General features: G+C 36.8%; 1 protein-coding gene across 1 annotated transcript in view; it reads right to left on the minus strand.

Annotated features, from left to right (window-relative positions):
• Window positions 1–12,684, minus strand: part of PHF21A (PHD finger protein 21A) — a 631,407-nt gene extending 618,723 nt beyond the window's left edge. The window contains exon 1 of the mRNA XM_053720295.1: window positions 12,324–12,684. The gene's annotated coding sequence lies outside the window, so the exon portion shown is untranslated. The remainder of the gene's footprint in view (window positions 1–12,323) is intronic.
• Between the last annotated feature and the right edge of the window lie 1,320 nt (window positions 12,685–14,004).

Consider the following 14,004-nt stretch of genomic DNA (forward strand, 5'->3'; position numbering starts at 1 on the left):
AGTGACTTTACAAGGGCTGATAGATGCTCTAGCAGTGCCCTGGTCCTTCAACCTGGCTTATGTGTTTCCACCATTTCCTCTCCTCCCTCGTCTGATTGCCAAGATCAAGCAGGAGAGAGCTTCAGTGATTTTGATAGCGCCTGCGTGGCCACGCAGGACTTGGTATGCGGATCTGGTGGACATGTCATCCTCTCCACCATGGACTCTGCCGCTGAGGCAGGACCTTCTACTCCAAGGTCCATTCAAACATCCAAATCTAATTTATCTGCGTCTTACTGCTTGGAGATTGAACGCTTGATTTTATCAAAACGTGGTTTCTCCGAGTCGGTCATTGATACCTTGATTCAGGCTCGAAAGCCTGTCACCAGGAAAATCTATCATAAGATATGGTGGAAATATCTTCATTGGTGTGAATCCAAGGGTTACTCGTCGAGTAAGGTCAGGATTCCTAGGATTATCGGCTAGTTCCTTAAAGGGACAGATTTCTGCTCTGTCTATTCTTTTGCACAAGCGCCTGGCTGATGTTCCAGACGTTTTGTCAGGCTTTGGTTAGAATCAGGCCTGTGTTTAAACCTGTTGCTCCGCCATGGAGTTTAAATTTAGTTCTTAAGGTTCTTCAAGGGGTTTCCGTTTGAACCCTTGCATTCCTTAGATATCAAGCTTTTATCTTGGAAAGTTCTGTTCTTAGTAGCTATCTCTTCGGCTCGAAGAGTTTCAGAGTTATCTGCCTTGCCGTGTGATTCCTCTTATCTGATCTTCCATGCAGATAAGGTAGTTTTGCATACCAAACCTGGGTTTCTTCCTAAGGTAGTATCTAATAGGAATATCAATCAGGAAATTGTTGTTCCGTCACTGTGTCCTAATCCTTCTTCAAAAGAAGGAACGTCTGTTACACAATCTTGACGTGGTTCGTGCTTTAAAGTTTTATTTGCAAGCTACTAAGGATTTTCGTCAAACATCTGCATTGTTTGTCGTCTACTCTGGAAAGAGGAGAGGCCAAAAGGCTTCGGCAACTTCTCTTTCTTTTTGCCTGAGAAGCATAATCCGTTTAGAGAGAGTGCGGTAGCTTCCACATGGGCTTTTAAACATGAGGCCTCTGTTGAACAGATTTGTAAGGCGGCGACTTGGTCTTTGCTTCATACTTTTTCTAAATTCTACAAATTTTATACTTTTGCTTCCTTGGAGGCTATTTTTGGGAGAAAGGTCTTGCAGGCAGTGATGCCTTCCGTTTAAGTGCCTGCCTTGTCCCTCCATTCATCCGTGTCCTAAAGCTTTGGTATTAGTATCTCACAAGTAATGGATGAACCCGTAGATTGGATACACCTTACAAGAGAAAACAAAATTTATGCTTACCTGATAAATGTATTTCTCTTGTGGTGTATCCAGTCCACGGCCCGCCCTGTCACTTTAAGGCAGGTGTTTTTTATTTTTAAACTAAAGTCACCACTGCACCCTATAGTTTCTCCTTTTTCTTGCTTGTCTTCGGTCGAATGACTGGGGGTGGCAGTTAGGGGAGGAGCTATATAGACAGCTCTGCTGTGGGTGTCCTCTTGCAGCTTCCTGTTGGGAAGGAGAATATCCCACAAGTAATGGATGAACCCGTGGACTGGATACACCACAAGAGAAAGAAATTTATCAGGTAAGCATAAATTTTGTTTTTGCTAAATTTAGCCGGACTTGTTTTTTTTTGTAAGAAAAGCCTTCCGTCTTGCCACTCTACCCCATAGCCCAGACATATGAAGAATACGGGCGATTTTTGTCACATGTACCACACAGCCAGTACTTGCCAGATATTCCTACAGCTCCTTTAATGTTGCTGTAGGCCTCTTGGCAGCCTCCCAGACCAGTTTTCTTCTCATCTTTTCATCAATTTTGGAGGGACATCCAGTTCTTGGTAATGTCACTGTTGCACCATATTTTCTCTACTTGATATTGACTTTCTTCACTGTGTTCCCTGTGTTCCATGGTATATCTAATGCCTTGGAAATTCTTTTGTACCCTTCTCCTGACTAATACCTTTTAACAATGAGATCCCTCTGATGCTTTAGAAGCTCTCTGCGGACCATGGCTTTTGCTGTAGGATGCGACTAACAAAATGTCAGGAAAGACCTACTATAAACAGCTGAACTTTATTTGGGGTTAATCAGAGGCACTTTAAATGATGACAGGTGTGTACTGACTCGTACTTAACATGATCGTACTTAACATGATTTTGAATGTGATTGCTTTATTCTGAACACAGCTGCATGCCCAGTTATAAAAGGGTGTTGACACTTATGCAACCACTTTATTTTTTATTTTTTTTTATTTTTATTTCCCTTTACCTAAAAGATTTCAGTTTGTTTTTCAATTGAGTTGTACAGTTTATAGGTCACATTAAAGGTGGAAAAAGTTCTGAAATCATTTATCTTTGTCTCATTTTTTTACATCACAGAAACAGGGGTGTGTAGACTTTTTATATCCACTGTATATATACATACATATATACACACACACATTTTAGTAGCAATTCAACCTTTAAGGTACATCAATCTTACAGAGAGCAGGAATCGGGTTTTCCTCTTGAATTAAATTCCTTCTTGGAGCTTCTCATGTGCTTTTACCCAACACAATGGATTAAATCATTTTAATCTAAGAAGAACAGGCAGGTATTTGCTATTAGCTTCTAAGCTGAACTATGGAGATGCCGAGGGAGACCAAAATCAACAAGACATCCATAAACTTGAATAAAAAAAAAATATATATAAAAAGACAAAGGAACGAGGACCAACAGGATCGTTACAACCAAGTGGGTTTATTCAGGCTTGGGTGGTGAATCACACAGTGGTGTACAAGGTTAGGTGATACTGATCTGATGCGTTTTGTGCATGCTCAATGCGCTTCATCAGAGATTAAAAAAAAAAAAAAAAAAATATGAGCACCATCAACTAGTGCTTCTCAACTTTTTAAGAAGCAAAATATACCATATACAAAATATTTTTCACATACAAAAAGGTGTACACTTTAGAAGCTCCCACACGACAAAAAATATTTTTAAAAAAATTATATAATAATAAACAATGGATTGTTGAAAAGCAGGTGGCTGGGCTCAAGAGCAATATATGGTAACAATTTTGAAAGTATACTTTTAACAATGCTATACACTGCATCATTAATTGCATGATTTAAATTGATAATATTCATAAACTAAAACATATATTATAAAGAATCATTAAAGTGATGGTAAACTTTCCCCTTTTTATAAACAGATCCGTAATGTTAGCAATATTTTAGATGAATTAAACTCCATCAGCTGTAAGGAAGATACACTAACTAACTTTTTTTAAGCAGCGCTGAAATTCAAATTGATTTAATGGTTTGAACTGATCTTCAATCTGTGCTCTAGCCACGCAAGAAAATTGTGTGAGTACCATATAGCTAGAGTGGCCGTCCGGAGCAGAAAGTTATAGCATATCTTCATTACAAATGATGAATTAAACGCCATTTAAAATATAGCTAACATTCCGGACCTGTTTATAAAAAGATGAAAGTTTACCAGCAGGGTGGATAAAAATCAATGATTTTAAAAAAAAAAAAAAAATACAAAAAAAAAATAATTTTAAATCAGATTTTTTTTTTTATTTAAATATTTTTTTAAATAAAATGCTTTTTGAGGAAAAATCTATCTAAAGATTAGTTTCTATTTAAAATACATTATAATCTAAAGGTTATCCATCCTGAAATATAGATTTATTATTAATTTATATAGCTAGATGCAGTTTATTCATGGCTGTAATGTTAAAAAAAAAAATTGGCAAATTAATTCCATTTATTCGTTGAAAATGTCATGCTCTCCCAGAGGTTTAGGTGAGATTATTTTGGGCAATAGTAAATTTGTGTCTGCAGAAATAAAATTCCCCTTCTTCCCAGCAAACCTTCTAAAGAATAAACATTTAAAGTTGAGAAATAGACCTTAAAAGGGACATAAACATGAATGAAAACTTTGGGACTTCAGATGTAGCATACAATTTTCAGGTATTACTTTTATTATCAAATTTGCTCTATTCTTTTGGTATCCTTTGTAGAAGGAGCGCAATACTATACTGGGGTCTAGCTGAATGCATTGCATTTGACAGTGACAAACAGCAAGCTCACAGTAGTGCATTGCTTCTGAGCCTACCTTTGCATAATTTTCAACAATGGATACCAAGAAACAAAGCAAATTAGATAAGAGAAGTAAGTTGGAAAACTAAATAAATTGCATGTTCTTTTTAAATCATGAAAGTTTAATTTTGACTTTGTCACTTTAATGCCATCGTTCCCCTACAGATCTAGGTACACAGAATCAACCCAAACTAAGTTCTAAGAAGCTCAATGAGTAGAAGATTGTTTGGAGTGGAATAGATCTACACAAGGACCTAAGTGTGGGGAGGGAGGGGCAAGACGTTAAAAGGAAATATTTTATTGTTTTAGTTAAATAAAACTTGAAATTATTATTAAGGTAGTGGTTATTTTTCTTTAGTTAAATAAAACTATTTCATTTGTTATTAAAGGGTCACTGAACCCAAATTTGTTCTTTCATGATTCAGAGAGAGCATTCAAATTTAAGCAACTTTCTAAATTTACTCCTATTATCAATTTCTTCGTTCTCTTGCTTTCTTTATTTGAAAAAGGCATCAAAGCAATTTTTTGGTTCAGGACCATGGAATGCACTTGTTTATTGGTGGGTGAATTTATCCACCAACCAGCAAGAACAACACAGTGTGTTGATAAAAAAATGGGCTGGCATCTAAGCTTACATTCTTGCATTTCAAATAAAGATACCAAGAGAAAGAAGAAAATTTGATAATAGGAGTAAATTAGAAAGTTGGTTAAAATTGCATGCTCTATCTGAATCACAAAAGAAAAAAATTGGGTTCAGTGTCCCTTTAAGGTAATGTGTATCCTTCCAATAAAGCACAGCTAAAAATCTGATCAAACATGAATAACCTATAAAACTAACCAATTAAACGGGATATAGTTCACCTCCGAATAATTTCATTCATCTCAATGATCTATGCATATCTAGTAATGGTCTGATGTAACTGGAAAAAATAATCTGAAAAGTTATTCTAAAAATGAAAACCATGATTTAAATCAATTTAAAATCAGTTTTAACGACTAGTGATTTAAATCAATTCCACCCTGCTTTAAAGTGGACACACAAAAAACGAAAAGGTGAAAGGGAATTTTGTTTTGTTTTTCTTGATTGAGTCAGAACTGACTTACATTTAACCTCGACAACAATGCACTGTTTTACTCAAACATTACTTAAAGAGATATAAAAGTGCAAAGATCTTGTGCGTTATCGCCACTTCAAAATGGGTTAAACACATAGTTAAACTCAGCTCAAGAACAGCAATGCGCTACTGGGACCTAGCTAAACACATCTGGGGAGCCAATGCCCTGCTTATAAAGCCTACCAAGGTATGGTTTTCAACAAAGGTACCAATAGAAATAAACTGAAAAGTCAGTTAAAATGGCATGCTCTATCTAAAATGTGAAAGTTTAATTTTGGCTTTCATTTAGCTTTGAGATTATGTTTCACTAATACTGGAGTATTCCTGTCAGCAATGAAGACAGTTGCCTTTAATGCTTAACATGCCAGCAGAGCACATCCTTCTGAAGGTATGGCCGTGTCCTGAAAGATTTCTGTGTTGCTGATGCTTCTGCTGACAGACAGCAAAAAAGGAAGACAGCACTGGGCCAAGCTGCTGCCAGTGCAAGCATCAGCTGGGTGGAGAGTTGCAGCTGTTAGTCTGGCATCTACAAACTATAGTTTGGTCATGGTACTTTCCTCAGCACCAGGGCCAATTTTCTAGTTGCCGATTATCCCCATACTCATTAAGCCTGCCATACAAGGATGTTAAATTCAAGATAAATTACACTTTTGAATATTATTTGTAGAATTGTTTGTATGTTATTATTTTGTTTAAAAAAAAGTTTACTTTTTTTTTTTATTATTTATCATTAGAACTTGCGAAACCTGTTTATAATTAGCTTCTTCTAAATAGTTTATTTACAAAAAAGTTTAACTTGAAGCATACTTGTTTAGTGCTCTCCAAATGTGTCAAAAATCTAGAAGTGTGCCACATGATTTTACATATCACATTTAAATAGTAATTAAAATAGTAGCAGTCAGCTGAATCTGCAATGGAAGTGGCTATGGGATGCACAAAATAGCCCTTTAAAAGTGAGACTGTGGTACATCCATAGAAAAATGATGGGGGAACAAAGATAGCTCAGTTCTATGCTTTTGAGGGCCATGGCTTTGCTGATGTCAAACTTATATTCAATAAAGAATATTGAACAAAAAGGATACTAACAAAGCACTCATGAGAACTCAGCAATAAATTTATACTAGAGAACGGAAGATCACATAAGTTAAAAATATATCTTTATTAGAACGTATTTAAAAAAAAATGGGTATAATTAAAACTAAAATGTCAGCAGATACTTATTTCAGTTAAATAACTGATTAGTTGTGGGTTGGTGCTGGTGGTCTGGTTAATAGGTTCCCAATAATGGACACTATTAATATCTGAATTTCTAATAGTATTGTTATAGATGCTGATGTCTTGTAAAGACAAAGATAAGGAGACTTAATAAGGACTATACAGTTAGCAACTATGCATGATCTGCAGCACAGGCATCTAATATATTAAATGTGGAAAATACTTGCAGTTGAAGAGGTGGTATTATTTTGAAAGAGTACACATCAACCTATTTATTTTAGCCAAAACTGGAAAACAGCACAATGTTTCTGGGCCACAAATCAAATTTGATGTGAGACATCTGATGTGATTATGTTCAACAGAAAGAAACTATATCATCCAGCATACAAGTTCCTAAATAAAAGGAAAACATTTAAAAAACAAAATCAAGCAATGTAATAGTATTTAAAAAAAAAAAAGCCCAATACACAACAAGGAGTTCAAACACTTTCATAATGTTAAAGGAAACGACAACAAAAAAACACCACCACACAGCAAAACAGCAAGCCTCAGTTTAAGAAACATGCTAACATAACAGAAAGTCCCGCTCAGCAGCAGCCTGGCATACAGTACCATCTTTTCTCAGTTACTAGCTCACACAAGTATGCTACAATGCTCAGACAAAAAAAAATAATATGTGTTGCTTGGCAGAAACTTACTAAATAATATTTATTTGCAAAATAATTATTTTGCAGACATAGATTCCTTAAAGTGAATGTAAATTTGAATGAATAAGTGCCCGGTTTTTAAAAATACTATTAAAGGGCCAGTAAACCTAAATAATTCTGCACATAGTGTACAATTATATGACATTATATTAGCAGCAGCTTTATACAACCTAATATTCCCTGTGAATTTTTATTTAAAAAAAAAAAAAAAAAAAAAAAAAAAAAGACTGTTTTTCAGACCCGCTCTCTGTGCTCTTCTGAGCGGGTCTGTTTTTATCACAGAGCGCATCTGGCCAGCTGTCTAGTCACAGCCCGGCCTGACCACGCCATTATACTCAGTGCAGCTCGCTCCCGCTGTCAGACAGAGCAGGAGCGAGCTGCACTGAGTGTAATAGCACGGTCGGGCCGGACTGACTATACAGCTGGCCAGATGCGCTCTGGGATAAAAACAGACCCGCTCAGAAGAGCACAGAGAGCGGGTCTGAAAAACAGTCTTTTTTTAATAAAAATTCACAGGGAATATTAGGTTGTATAAAGCTGCTGCTAATATGTTATATAATTGTGCACTATGTACAGAATTATATAACATTTTTTTTAGGTTTACTGGCCCTTTAAAAAACAGGGGCATTCAATTGCATTCATTAAAATTTATAATGAAGCATTTTTTTAAAAAAAAAAAACTTTTTCTTTAGGAAAACCAGACCGGTGGGATCCTCCATCCGCAGCTCCTCTGTACTTAGCACCGCAATGAGGAAACCGGCTTCCTCCAATAATTGCGAGCACCCCAAGGCGTCCAGCTCGTGAGGCCATGCAACGATTGGAGGAAGACCGGATCCGTCATCGATATGCTAAGTATAGAGGAACTGCGGGCAGAGGATCTCCGGTCTGGGTTTCCTAAAGAAAAGAGCAAGTATTTAAAAAAAAAAAAAAAAAAACGCTTCAATGTAAATTTTAATGAATGAAAGTGCCCCTGTTTTTAATAGTATTTTTTAAAAAACCAGCACTCATTCATTCAAATTTACATTAACTTTAATGCCCATTACAGCCAGGTGGGTAGCAATTTATTTTTTGTTTTATTTTCTTCTTTTTACTTTTTCCCGGCTTTAAGCAATTTATAATGTTTGGGGTTTTTTTGCAGTAGACACTAACATTTTTTGGGGGAATCGAGATAAGGCTTAAACACTGGTTGCAAAAAAAAAACACATAAAAAAAAAAACTTGTGATAATAAGTATCCAAACCATATTGACCTACTATGCAGTTTTCAACTAATGGAATATGCATTTGACAAGGGGCATTATGGCAATTGGTCCTACCCCATGTACCTGCAAAATAACACCAGGTCCTTAATATTTAAGGCCATTTAATCACATAAAAAAAAAAAAAATTATATACACACATACAGAGTGAAGTGAGTTGATTAAAGGGGTGAAGAGTTAAAGGGATATCAAAATTAAACTTGCATGATTCAGATAGAGCAAGTAATTTTAAGACACTTTTAAATTCACTAGCTGCTGATTGGTGCCTGCACACATTTGTTTCTTGTGATTGGCTAACTGCGTTTAGCTAGCTGCCAGCAGTGCAATGCTGGTCATTCCGCAATGGATAACAGAATGAAGCAAATTTGATAATAGAAGTAAATTGTAAAGTTGTTTGAAATTGTGTGTTCTATTGGAATCATGAAGAAAAAAAAATTTCGGGGGGGGGGGTTCCTGTCCCTTTAAGGGTAAAAGCCAGTGTGTAGAGTGTATAAAGTAGAGGGGGGGTAACATTTCTACTAAAATGGGGCGATCTTATGCTTCTTAGAGCATAGAAATGGGTCACAAGAAAAGCATTTGAGAACTACACATTGCTCACTATCGGCTTTGCTGAACAATTATCAAACCATATTGGCACATTCAAGTGCCAGATGCTTAGATAAATTTAGAAGAAAAAACAAAAAAACAACATTATCAACACTCGTAATCTCACAGCACCTTACCACAAAGCTACACACACTTCGTCTCATCTCAAAACTCTCAATGTTGTCTAACACAAACACTTTGATTTCGTATTGACATTGCTTCTCATATAATTAAACATCTACCTATATTACAAACACTTTTCACATAATGGTGTTTCATATTATAGCCCTCCATTTTAATCCATGATAATTCCCAATTGGGAACCATAACAATTAGAAGAAGATGCCTAAATTAAAGGCTCCTAAATTTATCGTAGATTTTGAGCAAATTTGTCGAGCCCTGTGATAATGTAATATTAAAATATTTATACATAGTAAAATAACTTTGCAGTATACTTTCATTATCCATTTTGTCATTTTCTGCAATTTAACTGACATTGTGGGTTTTCAAATTTTAAGAATTGGAAGTGCAAAATGCAGGCCCCACAAACATAACACAGATCCATATGTGCCCTTAATTTGTCTCAGTAGGGGTTATAAGGTAGCAAAACTTGGATTTCTTTGCAGTATGTTGAAAAATGACAATTGCTAAGTCAGTAACAAGTCCTGATTGGCTCATTCAAATAACGCAAGTAGTGGGTGGAGTTTGACCACTGAAAAACAAGGTATTATATTATTTATATGAAAATGTTCACGATCACCTGGCATGTTAATTTATTGCAAGACTGCAGAAAAATCTAATTACAAGATGTTTACTGTCTGATTAAATATGTGTAAACCTTTTCTAGGAGTTAAATACATAGACTGGTATTAGAGCATTATATTGCAATATGTCCCTTTACAAATAAAATGAACTTGTGACAAAAAAAAAGAAAACAAAGCATGTGAACAGCCAAGATATATAGTTTAAGGGAAAGTCTAGTCAAAATTAAACTTTCATGATTCAGAAAGGGCTATCACATTTGCTTTGTTTCAAAGCCCCTAAAGGCCACCTCTTATTTTGGTGCATTTTGACAGGTTTTTACAGCTAGACAGCACTAGTTCATGTGTGTCATATAGATAACATTGTGCTCACTCCTGTGGAGTTACCTAGGAGTTAGCTCTGATTGGCTAAAATGCAAGTCTGTGAAAAGAACTGAGATAAGGGGAAAGTCTGCAGAAGTTAAAATACAAGATAAGCACAGGGATTAAAAGTGTATCAATATAACTGTGTTGGTTCTGCAAAACTGGGGAATGGGTAATAAAAGGGATTATCAATATTTTTAAACAATAAAAATTCTGGGGTAGACTGTCCCTTTAAGAAGCCAAAATCTTTATCAAGAGGTCGAGGCTATTGCTAGAGAAAGCTGATAGAAAAAAAAAGTGTTTTCTGATAGCTTCAAATACGTTATTTTCATGGAAGGTGTTATGACTCCTTAGTAGCATTTCAAATGTTAATGGTTTTCACTGGGTTTTCTAATGATTTCAATTGACTTTGAATTTAAAAATTCAACAAAAAGTCATGTTAGGGACATTAAAGTCAAAATATTATGGACTGGAATGTTGACCTTTGTGTATTGTATATAAGCATATATAACAAATATATGGCAAAAAGTACGAAAAGTTTCTTGTTAATCACAAGCATTTTGTTTCCTATGTGTTCAACATTTTACACACAAAAACAATATTACTCTCCTCACAGTCTGGTTCAGGTTGGACAAAATAATGTCAAACATAGGAGCCATATACACAGTTAAAAGCCAGGCACAATGTTTTATCTATAGAAATTTGTAGGATTATATAAAACAGAAGTAAAAAGTGAAATTGTAGGAGCAATGGCAACACGGCTCCCAAGATATGCCAAGGCCTAGGTTTATGACCTTTGATTACCTTTAAAAACAGGACATTCATTCCCACAACTCTGCATCACTCAGTGCAACACTATGTGACTCATCAAGTGTCATATACATACAAACAAACAATATGCATCTGGGCTAAAATAAAATGTCAGGGTCAAACAAAATTCAAAGTATTTGCATATTTCTAAGTCACAACACTCAATGTCACACACTATCTAAAGTTATGTTCTCATCAAGACACAAAAGCTCACATTCTTACACACTGCCACTTTTTGCTCAGTACTGCTATATTTTGATGTCTACACTCACTGTGTCATACAGATACTAGGACTCATCTCAGCACTGCTCTTCCTTTCAGTTTCACCAATTCTGTACATCTCCAACTAAATCACTTTGGTTTTGTCACATAGCAGATATTCTGTTAAAATTATTACTGTGTCTCCCTTACACACTGTCACTTACTTTATTCTTCTGCTGCTGTCCTTTCAGCACTACAACACTTGTGTCTCTGTCACACTCTCACAAAGACGCTGATTCTAAACATTCCACTACCTATATCTTAGAATAAATCTGGACTGTCATATTTTCAGTCTGTATGTCAATTGTTCAGCACTTACCTTTAACAATCTACTATATCTTATTAATTCAACCTGCTGTCCTCAGTACCATTGTTGCCGAGTTGATCTTACACTATGCAACAATGACACTCCTACACTATCAAGGTCCCCTGTGTCACTTAATAAGTCTCCACCAGCCTCACTCATACAACATCATCTTATTTAAGTTTCTTCACAGTGTTATTTCTTGGAACTGGTTTAATGTGGTTTGGAGACATTTAATGATTTAGTAAATCACAACGAGTGATTTGTTGTCTCCAAGGATATTTATTTGAATCTAAAACAGTGTCACCTACCCAGCTGCTGTCCCATCAGCACCAAACTTGTGTACAAGTCTCACGTTCTGGTCAGGATTTATCCCACTATCTGCCTCTGATAACATATTACCAGTCTCTGCAGAAGTAACAAACTAAGTGACTGATAAATCATTGCAATCTCGGTCATTCAAATTTCCAGTGCCCCCGTCACACTTACCCTAACAGCTCTTTGCTCTCAGTTCTGTAACATTAACGCTTTATATCTCGCTGCCAGTCTCGCATTCTTTCAGTCTATCTAACCCTGTCACTCAAACTTAGTGTCTCATACTGCCGTTCTCTTATTATGCTACTCTCAGCGTCACACACTATCAGCCTCTCACAGTGTCACTTTGTCACACACAGAGATACCTTCACCCCCCTTCTCTCTGGCTCCCAGGCCTGCTCAGCCTCACTTCCCTCTCTCTCTCCAACTTCTACCCCCCCACCCTGCCGGCCCTCACCCCACAGCTCCCGGCCCGTTCTCCCCACACCTGCTGCAGGGCCGCTCCTCCTCCTTTCTTCTTCCTTTCTTCCTCCTCTTGTCTCAGGGGAGGTGGTAGAGACTGTCACCGCCACATCTTCTCTCTATGCCCCCTGCCCTGCCACCAGGCTAGGGGGAAATCAGCTGGGGGGCAACCCCCCTACACTACCAAGAGAAACACAAATCAACGGGGAGCTCAAAAACGATAGAAAGGGGAAGGGTTAGGAGTAAAGGGAAAAAGTGAGGGTCTTAAACAACTACCCACGATAGAGTGAAGGGGGTGGGGGCAAATAAATAATTAAAGATAAAGTGATGGCAAAAGAAGAAAAACTCTCTCCCTCCCCGAGCCTCAGTGCACCCGAAGCCGAATCCCTCCGCCGCGCACCCCCTTCTCACTCATGCGCGTACTCGCGGGGTCCTGTAAACTAAGCAGGGAGGGGTGTCGAGGGCGCGCACTCACAAGTCCCTGTGACGTAGAAAAGTAAAAGGGCCCGAGCGGCCCGGCTAGCGGAGGGAGAGAAAGAGAGGGGGTGTGATGAGTAAATATCGAGTGTACTGGAAAAGGTAAATAAGTCAACTCGGGAATGGGTTCAACGAATTCCGCTATATGGAGAACCTATAGTTTTGTGTGAAGAAGGAGGGTATTCGAGGAGGTGGAAAGGGGGAAAAGACGAAAGAAAGAGTGGACTATTTGACTTGTCGGTGCAGCGAATTTATTTCACTTTGCCTAAGGAACGGGGTGTGATACGGCTTCCATTGCCTAGGGAAAAAACCCGGATGTAAAGTGAGGAAAAGTAAAGTAAAAAGAAGTGACCAGAGAGGCAAAGAAATGAGTAGAGAGAGGTAATGAATGGGAGGTTACCAATGAGCACAAGGCATCAGGATTTAACTAGGTAAATGGAGAATTATTATGAAGAGTAAAAGGTAACACACAAGACGTAAATTGTGAACAAGGAAAATAAAACAAATTCAATAAATTACAGTAAACATATAAATGAGCACACACAAAAAAACAATAGCATTAGGAGAAATTTTGAATATAACAAAAAATGTAAACAATAACTTGAAAACAATTAGAAAATATATACAAATTTGTTGAGAAATTATAAACACAAGCTAATAAATGAAAAATAAAATGTAAAGACGTTTAATATTACTTCCAATTTGTACTATAATTCCAGAAAAGTAAAATAAGTTACCATATCCAAGGATACATATTCCTAATATTACATAAACCATGTAGTGCACAAACAATATACACACTCACAACATACAGATAATAAAATCCAAATCATATCAAGTCAATAGAGTCCCAAATAGCGTTTTTTGCGTGAAGAAATACAAAATGCAGTGATCCTGGAAACACAGAGGAAAGTATCCTGTTACAGACGGCAACAATGTATCAGATATGATGTGTATTTTACTACTTACACCGTGGTTCATAGTATTATGCTCCTTATGTGATCAGCACTCTTGACAGTCAGACAATTTCCAGTTAGTTCATACAAAGCCATTCCCCACTTATTTCTGCTGCAGGTGCCTTTTAGAGACAAACTTTAGGTCTGTTGAGCAACGCGTTTCTGAGGAACCTCCTTTTTCAAGCTCAATCTTACTTGCTCCTGGTGCTCCTATATATACCCAAGGATGCTATTATTTACATACTGCTTGAGCAATCATGACAAAAATGGTTG

This window comes from Bombina bombina, chromosome 7 (assembly GCF_027579735.1).
Source record: "Bombina bombina isolate aBomBom1 chromosome 7, aBomBom1.pri, whole genome shotgun sequence".
Classification (NCBI taxonomy): domain Eukaryota; kingdom Metazoa; phylum Chordata; class Amphibia; order Anura; family Bombinatoridae; genus Bombina; species Bombina bombina.